The 13,084-nt window shown below is 48.3% G+C and overlaps 1 pseudogene; it reads right to left on the reverse strand.

The window, feature by feature from the left end:
* Positions 1-9,356: 9,356 nt before the first annotated feature.
* On the reverse strand, positions 9,357-12,176 carry LOC146860900 (RNA-binding protein FXR1 pseudogene; annotated as a pseudogene).
* Positions 12,177-13,084: the final 908 nt, after the last annotated feature.

Raw genomic sequence — 13,084 nt, forward strand, 5'->3', positions numbered from 1 at the left:
ATAGGATTTCACTCGACACACCACCACCAACCTTCTATTACATCGTCACTCACTCTAATCAGCCCTGAAACCAGATCATAGATACATGCATCCACAGTACATCTGTAACGCCCTGAACGTCTCAGGATCGTTTACCAGACACGACAATGAGGACGCAACCACTTGTGAAGGGTTAGTTCTTTTAATGAAGGCAAATAAAATACAAAGAACAAACAAAAGTTATAGTCACTGGAATCCTCCAGGCTAAGTACGTTACCAGCCCACAGCACGGATGGTCCTAACCGTCCTCTGCATATACGCCGATCCCGGCGTATGCCAACAGAGGGCAGAAATGAAATGGCCGACAATGCCAATCGGTAGGCTGTGAGGGGCACGAAGAGTGTTGGGGAGAATCGAGGAGTCAGGGAAACACCCAGCCGGGGTCTCTACCTGAAGGGAGCAGCCGCTCAACCTCTTCCTCAGACTGCACCGGGACGCGGAGTCACCTCCTGGTGATGTGTCACCGATACCCCAATCACAAGCAAGAAGACTGAACCGAGAGCAGCCGCTCGATCGATCCTGTGGACTTCCGAGTCTGTAACGCGGCAAACACCTCCTGGTGTGCGTTACAGCTGGCAGTCCCTGTGTCTCTGGTCGGGCTGGGAGTTACGACTCCAACCAGCAAAAGCGCCACTGCGCTTGGACTCAGCCGAGTCAAAAAGCGAAGCTCAATGGTTGACCGGTAGAGCTTCCGGGTCCTTCACAGGTGACGATGGGGCAAGACACGGCCCAGGGAGTAACGACTCGACCTACCTCCGTTCTTGCCTTACTGGAGCACCACTCCGGAACACTGCTCTTCACGAAGCAGGTACGTCGGTGTAAACACAATATCCGACAGCCTTGTACCTCCCGGTTCCTCCCTTTATAGGGAGTGTTTTCCTTGAGTTATGTAACAGCTCTCCTGTTTACATAAGGGCGTGTTTTCCTTGAGTTATGTAACAGCTCTCCTGTTTACATAAGGGCGTGTTTCCCTTGAGTTATGTAACAGCTCTCCTGTTTACATAAGGGCGTGTTTCCCTTGAGTTATGTAACAGCTCTCCTATTTACATAAGGGCGTGTTTCCCTTGAGTTATGTAACAGCTCTCCTGTTTACATAACCTCTCAACCGCTAAGCATCCTGGGAGATGTAGTCCGTTTTCGCTGGTTACCGTTTTCCTCCCCTCGTATGACAGGAACTCTTGACAGTACATCCTCCCTCTCAGCGGCTCCCCACGGGTCCAGCGCTGGCAGGAAAACGCCGATGGAACAAGGAGACCAAGCGCGGAGCATGAACCCCTTCAGCCGGTTCCCATGAATGCTCCTCCGGGCCATAGCCTTTCCATGCAACCAGGTACCACAGCTTCCCCCTGCGCCATTTGGACGCCCGTATGCCCGACACTTCATACTCCACCTCCGACTCCACGCATACCGGCCTAGGTGTCCCAGACGGCTTGGAGGGTGCTGGTTTGAGCAATGATACATGAAAGACAGGGTGTATCCGCAATGACTGGGGCAAGCACACCTTCACGTTCACGGGACCCATACACTTGGTAATTCGATAGGGGCCCATGTACTTGGGATGGAACACACTGTTCTTTCGAAACCTCATGTTTCTTGTGGATATCCAGACGTAGTCTCCAGTGCGGTACAGTGGCCCGGGCCTTCTCTTCCTATCTGCCGCAGCCTTGTATCTTCTCTTGGCCTCTATTAGGACAGCCCTTGAGCGCATCAACGTGTCTTTTATGTGTGCCACCCTGTCCGCTGTGGCGGGAATCCTGTCCTCTCTGAACGGATGTAGAAATGGCAAGAACCTGGGATGTTGGCCATAGTTGCTATAGAACGGAGATGACTGTGTGGAGCTGTGAGTGGCGTTGTTATAGGCTATCTCTGCAACCCATAGCAAGTCGACCCATTCTTCCCTGCCCTGGTCCACAAAACATCGCAGATACTGTTTGAGCGTTTGGTTCAGGCGCTCGGTTTGGCCGTCCGTTTGAGGGTGGTAGCTGGTGGACAGGGCGGTCTTAACATGCAGCGCAGTGCACCAAGTCTTCCAGAATTGCGCAGTAAACTGCGACCCCCGGTCCGACACGATCACCCCAGGTAATCCATGCAGTCGTACCACATTCTTTAGGAGTAGTGACGCCAATTCCCCGGCCGTAGGAACTCTCTTGCAGGGGATGAAGTGCCCCATTTTCGTCAAGTAATCCACCACCACCAGTATTGCCGTCATCCCCTGGTCTACCGGTAGGCCCACCACGAAGTCCAGTGATATGCTATCCCATGGTCTATCCGGGGTCGGAAGTGGATGTAAGAGCCCTTGGGTTCGGCCATGGTCGGCCTTCATGGTAGCACACGTAGGACACTCCTGTCCCCACCTCCTGACATCCACTCTCATGGTTGGCCACCAGAAATGCCGTCCCATGCTAGCCACCGTTTTTTCAAAGCCCAAATGACCTGCGCATGGAGAGTCATGGCACCAGATGAATGCTTGTTTCCTTAGCCTAGGCGTGGGTATCAATAGGCACCTGCCCTTCAGGGGTATCCCGTCCTTCAGCTGCCATTCTCTGTGACTGAGGAGCCACCTCCGCCATGCGAATGACCTGATCCCTCTCTTTATTCCCCTCAGGAAAGTATCCGGTTGGATAACCCCCAATACCATCCTCGGGGAAATGATGGAACGCTCGGTTGCAGGCAATGGTTCCTTAACTGCAGATTGACGGGACAGGGCGTCCGCCTTCCGGTTTTCCGTCCCCGGCCGATATGTGATGCGGAAGTTGAACCCCGCAAAGAAGATCATCCACCGCAGCTGTCTGGGAGAAAGGTGTCTAGTGGCCGTCATGAACTGTAGGTTCCGATGGTCCGTGTACACCGATACCACATGTCTTGCCCCCATCAACCAATGCCTCCATTCGGTGAAGGCGTCCTTGATTGCGAGAAGCTCCTTCTCCGCAATATGGTAGTTGCGTTCGGCGTCGTTGAGTTTGCGGGACATGTACGCAACGGGATGAAGCACCCCTGTGTCGTGGTTGCGTTGGGACAAGATAGCCCCCAGCGCCACATCCGACGCGTCCGCTTCCACCACGTAGGGGAGATCCGGATCGGGGTGAGCCAACACCGGCGCCTTACCAAAGGCGCTTTTCAGGGCCTCAAAGGCTTTGTTCGCTTCAGGGGACCAGACAAACTCCTTGGACTTCCTCAGTAGCTGTGTGATTGGGGCCACCACTCCTGAAAATCCATCTATAAACCGCCTGTAAAAGTTGGCGAAGCCAATGAAACTTTGGACGTCCTTCACGCTTTGGGGCACCGGCCATTCTTTCACCGCCTTGATCTTTCGTTCTGCCATCTCCTGTCCCTCTGGACTCAGCATCACTCCGAGGAATTCCACGGATGTGACGTGGAAGTCACACTTGCTGAGTTTACAAAACAGCATGTTTTCCCTCAGCTTTTGGAGCACAGCTTTGACGTGGTGTACGTGCTCCTCCACACTGGACGAATAGATGAGGATGTCGTCGATATATACGACCACGTAGATATCCAACTCCTCTCTGAATACCTCATTCAAAAAGTACTGAAAGGCTGCCGGGGCGTTGCACAGACCGAACGGCATGACGAGGTACTCAAAAAGGCCGAACCTGGTCTTAAAGGCGGTCTTCCACTCGTCTCCGTCCCTCATGCGCACCAGATGGTATGCCCCTTTCAAATCCAACTTGGTGTAGATACGAGCTTTCTTGACCTGTTCCAGAAGTACACTGATGAGAGGCAAGGGGTACCGATTTTTTATGGTTATCGCATTCAATGCCCTAAAGTCCACACAGGCTCTCAGCTCCCCATTAGCCTTCGGGATGAAGAAGAGTGGCGAGGCGGCCGGAGACTTGGACGGGCGGATGAATCCTAGCTTGAGGAGTTTATCCAGGTACCCCCGGAGATGCACGTTTTCAGGCTCCGTCAGAGCATACAGCCTGCCGCTGGGAACGCTGGCCCCTGGCACCAGGTCGATCTGGCAGTCAAACTGTCTATGTGGTGGTAGCACTTCCGCCTTCACCTCATCAAATACATCCTCAAAACTGTGATAAGCCTGGGGGAGAGCCACATCTTTTTCTGCCGCTGTAGCCACCGTCTGACTCCCGCTCTCATCTGCGTCAAGGGATTCCGTTCTTATTCCACAATGCAGGATGCAATACGGTGACGTCATTTCGATGCGATGTGTTGGCCAATCCACAAAGGGGTTGTGTTTCTGTAGCCACGGCAATCCCAATATGACGCCATATTGGGGCGCTCGGATGATGTTAAAATCGATTTGTTCCAAATGGTTCCTCCCATATCTCATCGGAAGGACCCCCGTGTGCTGTCCGATGGGCCCCGTCACCAATCGCCTTCCGTCTACCGCATAGACGTCTTCGGGTACTGCTTTGGGAAGAAGCACTAGCCCTAGCCTGCATGCCTCGTTGTGGTCCATAAACATGCCAGTGGCCCCTGAATCCACCATGGCCACAACGGGTATCCACTGGTCATGCACTCCCACGTGCACCGTGATAAACAGGTGTCGTTGTCCCTTAGTGACCGAGTTGGAAAGTGGAGGGATGGATGAGTGACTCCGAGATGCCCCTTCTCTGGTCTTGGAGTCCTCTAGTTTTCCGCCGGTATGTCCACCACGGCTGTTACCGACCGGTTGGCCCGATAACGTGACGTCTTCGGTTTGGCAGGGCATTCACGTACGTAGTGGCCTTTTTTGCCACAATATAGGCACAATCCTTGTTTACGGCGTGACTCTTTCTCCGTGGCTGTGAGGCTCGCTCGTATTGCGCTGATGTCCATGGGTTCTCCCTTGGATGCGGTGGAAGTTTCAGGACTTCCCACCGTCACATAGGATGGAAGGGATTTTCCTTTTCTCCCATGATCCCCCTTTCTTTCACTTAGCCTATGTTCCAGCCGTAATACCAGGTTGATAAGGCCCTCACATGTCTTGGGTTGAGGGTCAATATGAGCCACGGCGTCCTTGAGCTCATCGCACAGCCCTTGATGGAAGAGCGCCGTCTGTTTAGCAACAGGCCACTTGGTTTCCGCAACCAGCCTTCGGAACGCGTTGAGATACTGCACCAGGTCGTTGGATCCCTGTCTCAACTCAAGCATTTCACGGTCCGCCGTGTACGAGTCAGCCCTTCTGTCGAATACCTTCAGGAATTCCTCGCGAAAAGCACCCCAATCACATAAGAGGGGGTCGTCCCTGCTCACCAGAGGTACGGCCCATTGTGCCGCGTTTCCAGCCAAATAGGATATAAGGAAAGCCACACGAGCCTGACTCGTGGGGAACGCCTTTGGTTTGCACGATAAATGTAGCGCCACTTGTGTGAGGAATACCTGCACTGTGTTAGGATCCCCACTGTACCTCTCTGGTGTTGCCAAGGGGATGGCTACCGGCATTTCCACTACTACCGCAGGGGTCTGGTTCGTGAGGGAGGTGCTGGGCGTGAGCGGGTCCAATTGGATAGCATCCAGTCTGGCTTTTACATCGGCTGATTCTTGCCTAGAGGCAGCCACTTCAACTTGCATGGCCGCTAAAGCAGCCAGCACATCATCAAGTGTTGCCATGTCTGTTATCGACCGGGAGACAGTTAGTGTTATTAAGGTCGGATATTTTGTAACGCCCTGAACGTCTCAGGATCGTTTACCAGACACGACAATGAGGACGCAACCACTTGTGAAGGGTTAGTTCTTTTAATGAAGGCAAATAAAATACAAAGAACAAACAAAAGTTATAGTCACTGGAATCCTCCAGGCTAAGTACGTTACCAGCCCACAGCACGGATGGTCCTAACCGTCCTCTGCATATACGCCGATCCCGGCGTATGCCAACAGAGGGCAGAAATGAAATGGCCGACAATGCCAATCGGTAGGCTGTGAGGGGCACGAAGAGTGTTGGGGAGAATCGAGGAGTCAGGGAAACACCCAGCCGGGGTCTCTACCTGAAGGGAGCAGCCGCTCAACCTCTTCCTCAGACTGCACCGGGACGCGGAGTCACCTCCTGGTGATGTGTCACCGATACCCCAATCACAAGCAAGAAGACTGAACCGAGAGCAGCCGCTCGATCGATCCTGTGGACTTCCGAGTCTGTAACGCGGCAAACACCTCCTGGTGTGCGTTACAGCTGGCAGTCCCTGTGTCTCTGGTCGGGCTGGGAGTTACGACTCCAACCAGCAAAAGCGCCACTGCGCTTGGACTCAGCCGAGTCAAAAAGCGAAGCTCAATGGTTGACCGGTAGAGCTTCCGGGTCCTTCACAGGTGACGATGGGGCAAGACACGGCCCAGGGAGTAACGACTCGACCTACCTCCGTTCTTGCCTTACTGGAGCACCACTCCGGAACACTGCTCTTCACGAAGCAGGTACGTCGGTGTAAACACAATATCCGACAGCCTTGTACCTCCCGGTTCCTCCCTTTATAGGGAGTGTTTTCCTTGAGTTATGTAACAGCTCTCCTGTTTACATAAGGGCGTGTTTTCCTTGAGTTATGTAACAGCTCTCCTGTTTACATAAGGGCGTGTTTCCCTTGAGTTATGTAACAGCTCTCCTGTTTACATAAGGGCGTGTTTCCCTTGAGTTATGTAACAGCTCTCCTGTTTACATAAGGGCGTGTTTCCCTTGAGTTATGTAACAGCTCTCCTGTTTACATAACCTCTCAACCGCTAAGCATCCTGGGAGATGTAGTCCGTTTTCGCTGGTTACCGTTTTCCTCCCCTCGTATGACAGGAACTCTTGACAACATCACACACCCCACTTTCTCACAAAAGAAAGGGGCAAACAGTCCAATATTTCACAGTCAGTCAATCACCAACATCTCTCTGTTACCTTTCCAGCAAACGAATTACCTGTTACCTGCAACACCCACAAAGGCACACAAAGTAAAGAAATCGCAGTCATAGTACTTATGCAACAATAGTGGAAACTTTATAGAGATGGAAGAGGGACAGGAACCCTTTGTACAAATGTAAATTGTGTTGCACTTATTTACAAACATTTTTCATAAACCCTTTCCATATTTAATCAACATGAGGTTGATTTGCCACAGATTATTCCAGGGAAGCAATATTTGATGTTAATATTAAGTGTAAAAGTGCTTCTAAATGCCCGGTTGCCTTTCCATGGACACATATAACCCGTTCATTAGTATTAGAAATTGGATTACTGGTTTACTAGGGTTCGAGCCCTGGTCAGGCAGAAATCAAAATCCTAGTCAGAGTAAGGTGCAAGCAAACCCCAAATTAACCTGTGCTCAATCTCCTGGTAGTTTGGCACAGAACAGTCAGTCTTAATTTAAAGGCAATGGGCCTCATTACGAGTCTGGCGGTCCACAGACTGCCTGACTGGGGGGAGGGGAGCCCAGCGGTGGTGGACTACCAACTGCCCTATTACCACCAGTGCAGTTGGGCCACCCTGGGACCACCGCAGTCGCCAGAGATCAGAGATCTCTGGTGGTGTTGCAGCTGTCTTGAGGTCTCAATATGCTTGGTGAGAATGTTGTGGTCCCACCAAGCATATTACGAGTTTCCTCACAGTAACACTTCTCATGGTGGTGCGACAGCCATAATAAGTGTGGCAGTGAGGAAACAAAGGGGGCCCTACAGGGCCTCCTGGTGCCTCTGCGCCATGGGGGGCGTATATAGGGGGGCACATGCACCTCAGTAACTACACTGCATGGACTTCAGCAGTCCATGCTGTGCGGGTACTGATTTTAATGTTCCCAATGCAGTGCCTATTTTTCCATAGGCCCTGCAGTGGGAATGGCAAAGAACTGCCCGCCAGACAGGAGAAAACTCCAAATTTGTCGAGCAGTTCAACCACAGGTTTGGACTTGTTGGAATGGGGCGGTCCCCCTCCAGCACAGCCAAACTCGTTATAAGGCCCAATATGTAAAGTATTTGTGCAACACACAGTAAAACAATGAGAACACCACACAAAAGGATCCCACACTAGGTTTAGAAAAATAGAGTAATATTTAATAAATAAAACAAGACCAAAACTACAAAAAATATCTGATCAGTAAAACCGGAGATAATACATTTTTAAGTTTTAGGTAAAAAAAAGCACCAAAAAGCACAAAGCCCCAACTTGGAACATCTGGTCTCACCAGACCAGAACAAAGTCATAAGTTCAGATGGATTGCGATAGGGCACGGGCCAGCTACAGGGATCCATTTAGGCCTGCTGAACAAAATACCTTAAATTCTGGTTGCGTAGCATTGTGTGGATCTCCATTGAAGATGTGACATAAGGCCAAAGTGATGCAGGGGTTTCGAAAAGTGATGAGGTCCTGTTGCGTTATCGCCAAGGATCCCGTCAATGGGTTCTGCCTTGTCCTGACATTGGGGATGCGGCATTCAGCTGGTGAGGCTTAGGTTCCGAGAAGCTGAGATGCTGCGATGTGGAGTCTAGCGTAGTCAAGGCTGCCCTTGACAAAGAGAGAAGAGGACCTGGGCTGGAGATGTGCCATGCCAACGGAGATGCGTAATTCCAAAGGCTAGGGGAGCAATGCGGGGCTTTGTGATGGGTCCAATACACGCAACAGCAGTGGTGCATCAGTTCTACTTGAGAATGCGCTATTCAGAAGATAAGATGCATCAGTTCTGCTGGCAATCAACTTGGGACCACTTGCAAGGGTAGACTCACGGCAGAGTCCAGGTGCTGGTGCAAGGTTGTTTGAAGTCCTTAATGTCCCTGAGGCTTCAGATTAGGAGGCCAGTAAGCTAGCCCTTGGAGTCAATCTGGGTTCTGGGTTCAACAGATACAGGTCCAGCCCTTCTCACCCAGGCAAGAGGGCAGCAGGCAGCAGGTCAGTGAAGCAGGAGTCCAGAAGAGTAGCAGATCAGCAGAGTGGCAGTCCTTCAATAGCACAACAGTCCTTCCTGACATAGTATCCACAGGTCTAGAAGTGGTGTCTGAGGTCCTTTTTGTATACACAGGTGTGCCTTACAAGTCAGGAGAACCTTCTAGAGGCATGCCTTTGAAGTGCACAGATGCCCTGCCTTCCTGTCCTGGCTCCAGGCTAACTACAGGTGGTATGCAGCTCTTTGTGTGTAGATAGATTACAGCCTATTCAAGTGTAACTGAAGCTGAGCCCAGCTTCCCTCACCCAGGCTATTAGTGATGGCCCATCTAGTCACACCTAAGCTCCCATTGTGCATAAGCAGTCTAGGAGGAATTTAAATTAGGATTCCAGGATCACCAAAATTGAACCAGTTATATCTTCCCATTTGGCAATTGCATTTCTTATTTTTTTTTTTTTGTAAGATCAAAGTTTATTATTTACTACCTACATACAAAAACATATTGCACATCAAACAACCAAAACAAAAATGTTCTTTTCTAAGGACTAACATTTAGTTTATACAGAATAAACCTTCTGGAAATTTATCATTCAGTAGTTTGGATAATGTCTTTAGTGACATGACTATGTTCAGTTTAGTGTTTAAACTAAAGCTCTGTTTGATTTTAAATACTGTACAGTTTAATAAATAAACCAAACAAATCCTTGTTATAGAACAGTCAATGCCAACATCTTCCAATATCCCTGCAGATGAAAAATTGACAAATTTGTTCCAGTGGTCTGCAGTTGCTTTCCTCTACATACAGCATTTAAAAAACATTTATTAAAACAGACCAGTTTCCAGACTTAACTAATGGAGAAATTACATTTCAGTGCAAAATATTTTAGACTGCATTTCTTTCTTGTTTTCCTCCATGGCGAAGTGGTTGCATATTATTACAAATGTAAGAAAAGCAGCTAATGCTTTCATAAAGATTATGATGTAGGGACACCCCAACCCCTCCCACCCATTTGCCATATCCTGAAAACAAAATAACAATTCCTATATAGCCAGCATTTTTCAAGTTACATATACTTTCTGAAGGCACATCTGATGATGTATTTAAAACACAGTAGGTGTCAACTTATGTTTAACATAGGATTTTTTCAGGATCCCTCTCCTTTCTGTATTCCAAAATGGAGGAACTGAAAGTGCGGTGTAAATCTGGCGATCCTTATTCTATCTTTGGCAAGCTCGTACAAGCACTATTGTAAAATGTAATGCAAAAGAACTGTAAACTAGAACTTCAGTTTATGAAACACCATTAACTATGGCTTCTTGATTGCCTTCATCTTCTTGAAGAGGAGTTGACAGATTTCTTTCTTGTGGAATCGACTGTGGTTTTGAAGTATCAACAGACGCAACCAATGGGCCATTTAATGGCATGTCAGATGGAACATGTTCTTCTATCACATTCGCCATGTCCCTCTTGCTTTTTGCTAGTGACTCTTTAGGCAGGTTGCTCTCCCTACTTTGAGATTCAGCTCTTGATATATAGTCTGCCACAGTAACTAGCCCATTCTCATTAACAGACGCTGTATCAGATTCTGTCATTCCATCAATGATAGCAGCATCTTCATCAGTTCTCCTCCTTCGCGACCGTCTACGACGGGTAGTGGGAAGGTGAGATTCGCTTGCATCTGTGTCGGCCGTCTGGTCTGACTCAGTGTTATCAAGAAGGCTGTAAGGGTTGCTGTCAGGGTCCTTCAGCACACCTCGGGACCCACCACGCCCTTGAACCCCAGAGCCACTTCTCCCTCTTGGTCCTGGACGTCTTCTGCTATCTTGTGGGTATCTACTTTCTCGCTCATCATATCCTGCGAGTGACCAATCACTGAGTTCATCTTTTCTTTCTGATTCAGTTTCAGAAGGATTAGACAGCTCCGAATTTGTACCATAATCAGATGTATAGTTGGGGCCCCTTCGACCTCTTCCTCTTCCGCTATATGACCTGCCGCCACGAACTGAGGAAACAGTACTTTCATCAGTCGTATAACCTTTCTCTTTTTCAGTTCCTCGGCTAGAAGGTGGTCTGAAAGCCATACCAATCTGGCGCAACTGTTCATCGATCTGTAACCTTTCCATCCTTAATTGCTCCACTTCCTTTAAGTAAGAAATGTGGTATTCTAGAAGAACCTGCACATTTCCAATGCTTTCCTTAGTGCCGACAAATACAAAGGGAACCATCCCATCTTCTCTGGGTTGTTTGTTTTCATTGTCTCCTTCAATTCTCACCCTAACGACTCCAGATTTGTCCACAATTTCTTGAATCACTTTTCCGTTCTTCCCAATCACTTTGTCCACAAGGTTTCGAGGGACCTGAATGAAATCCTCCACAAATTCCAAATAGCTTCTGGCTTTTTTTACTGCTTCTGCACTCTCACCATAGATGCTAAATGTACCAGTGTCTTCCTCCAGTTCGATTGCAGTCACTCCTGGAACTTTTCTAGCTTGCTGAATCGTGATACCATGTGTCCCTATTGCCAGGCCCATTCAATCTTCTCGGACTGTGAACTCCTCATGAAATGCTGCTGCAAGTTGTTTGGTGCACTCTAAATGCTTGGTTGCTTCCTCATTTCTTGACATAAGCATGATTTTTGTGCGAATACTCCGTAAGTGCATATCACTTAGTATGTTCACTCTCTTCACTGTTGCTTCACTGCCAGACAGTATAACTAACTGATTTGATTCCGCATGGAAATAAATTCGACATGCTCCCACAGCTTTTTTGAAGTCTTTGTGAGCACTTTCATTCAAGCATGCTTCTCTTAAATCTTCAGGGACATCCACCGTACATTTAAAAAAAGAATTCTGTGAAACAGGCTTATTTTGATTGACAGGTCGAAGTCGTTCAAACGTAACTATTTCATTGTAAGTTGCATCACAAGCAGCATACTCAATGACGTAGAACTCTCCTTTCATCATTCGAACTTTAGCCAGCCACCATCCACATGGCTCCTGGTCATTTGCTCTGGAGTATACCTCTACTTCCTCTCCTTCAATAATTTATTTTTTAATATCAGGAGGTGGCGGTAATCTGACTTCATTAAATGGAACCTGTCGTTCTGGTTGCCAGTTGTTTTCAAAAACTACTGTGAGTGAATCCTCATGTACGTCTTTGTTGAACCCCTTGTAGTAGGCTCCGTTTGAGCCGCGCACTTCCACAGTTAGTTCCTCCATGTTGGAATCGCAAGGGCCGACGGGAAGGATTTCTAGAAAGTTTCTGCGTGAAACTGAGAGAAACGAAAGAGAGAGCGAAGGGAAGGAAGGAGGGAGGGAGGCGGGCTAGACGGGCAGGGAGGCGAGGGCGGTGGCAATTGCATTTCTTAAATGTAATATAGTAATCCCAATGTTATTTTATGGGATATATGGGCTTTGTAGTAGTAAAAAACAAATGTGAGAGTTTTTCTCTACCAGGACAAGTGAAACTTAAAAGTATCTCCTGCTTTTTAAATGTAATGCACCCTGTCATCTGGGCTTTACATTGCCTACCTTACGGATGTTTTAAAAAGGAAGGTTTAGGTCTGGCAGAAGGTTTATTTTTGTAGGTTGAAATGGCAGGTTAAAACTGCACATAGGCTCTGTGGTGGCCGGTTTCTTGAGTGAGTGGCACAATCAGTGCTGCAGGCCCAATAGTAGCATTTAATTTACATGCCCTGGGCACATGTAGTGCACTCGTCTAAGGACTTATAAGTAATTTAAATATGCAAATTGAGTATAACAACAATGTTGCCTTGTTTTAGGGAGAAAGGACAATCTCTGTAGAACGACAGGCTGTACCCAAAACGAATAATTATTTTCTGGAATAAATGTCCAAATCCTTCTTAGTATTCCAAACCGTTTATTGTGATCATCACAATTTAAGCCTGATGTGAGAGATGCAGCCGGCACATATTTTGCCCATATGGCCATACGCCCAGGGATTTCTCAAGGCAAAAAACAAAGTAAATGGTCCAGACTGACGACTGCAGAGACTGCATGGAGTGTCATGACTACCTGGCAGGAATACGTTGTCTTTATACAGACTGTTGGACCATTTACTTTCATTATTGCCTTGAGACAGTCCTAGGTGTGTGGCCACAGAGGCAAAACATGTGTCGGCTGTATCTCTCACATCAGGCTTAATCCTAATGATGCCAATATATACTTTGGAATACTATAGAGGAATTGGACATTTTTTCTAGAAAATAATTGTCAGTAACAGCCTG

The sequence above is a fragment of the Triturus cristatus genome, chromosome 3_1 (assembly GCF_964204655.1).
Source record: "Triturus cristatus chromosome 3_1, aTriCri1.1, whole genome shotgun sequence".
NCBI classification, from domain to species: Eukaryota; Metazoa; Chordata; class Amphibia; order Caudata; family Salamandridae; genus Triturus; species Triturus cristatus.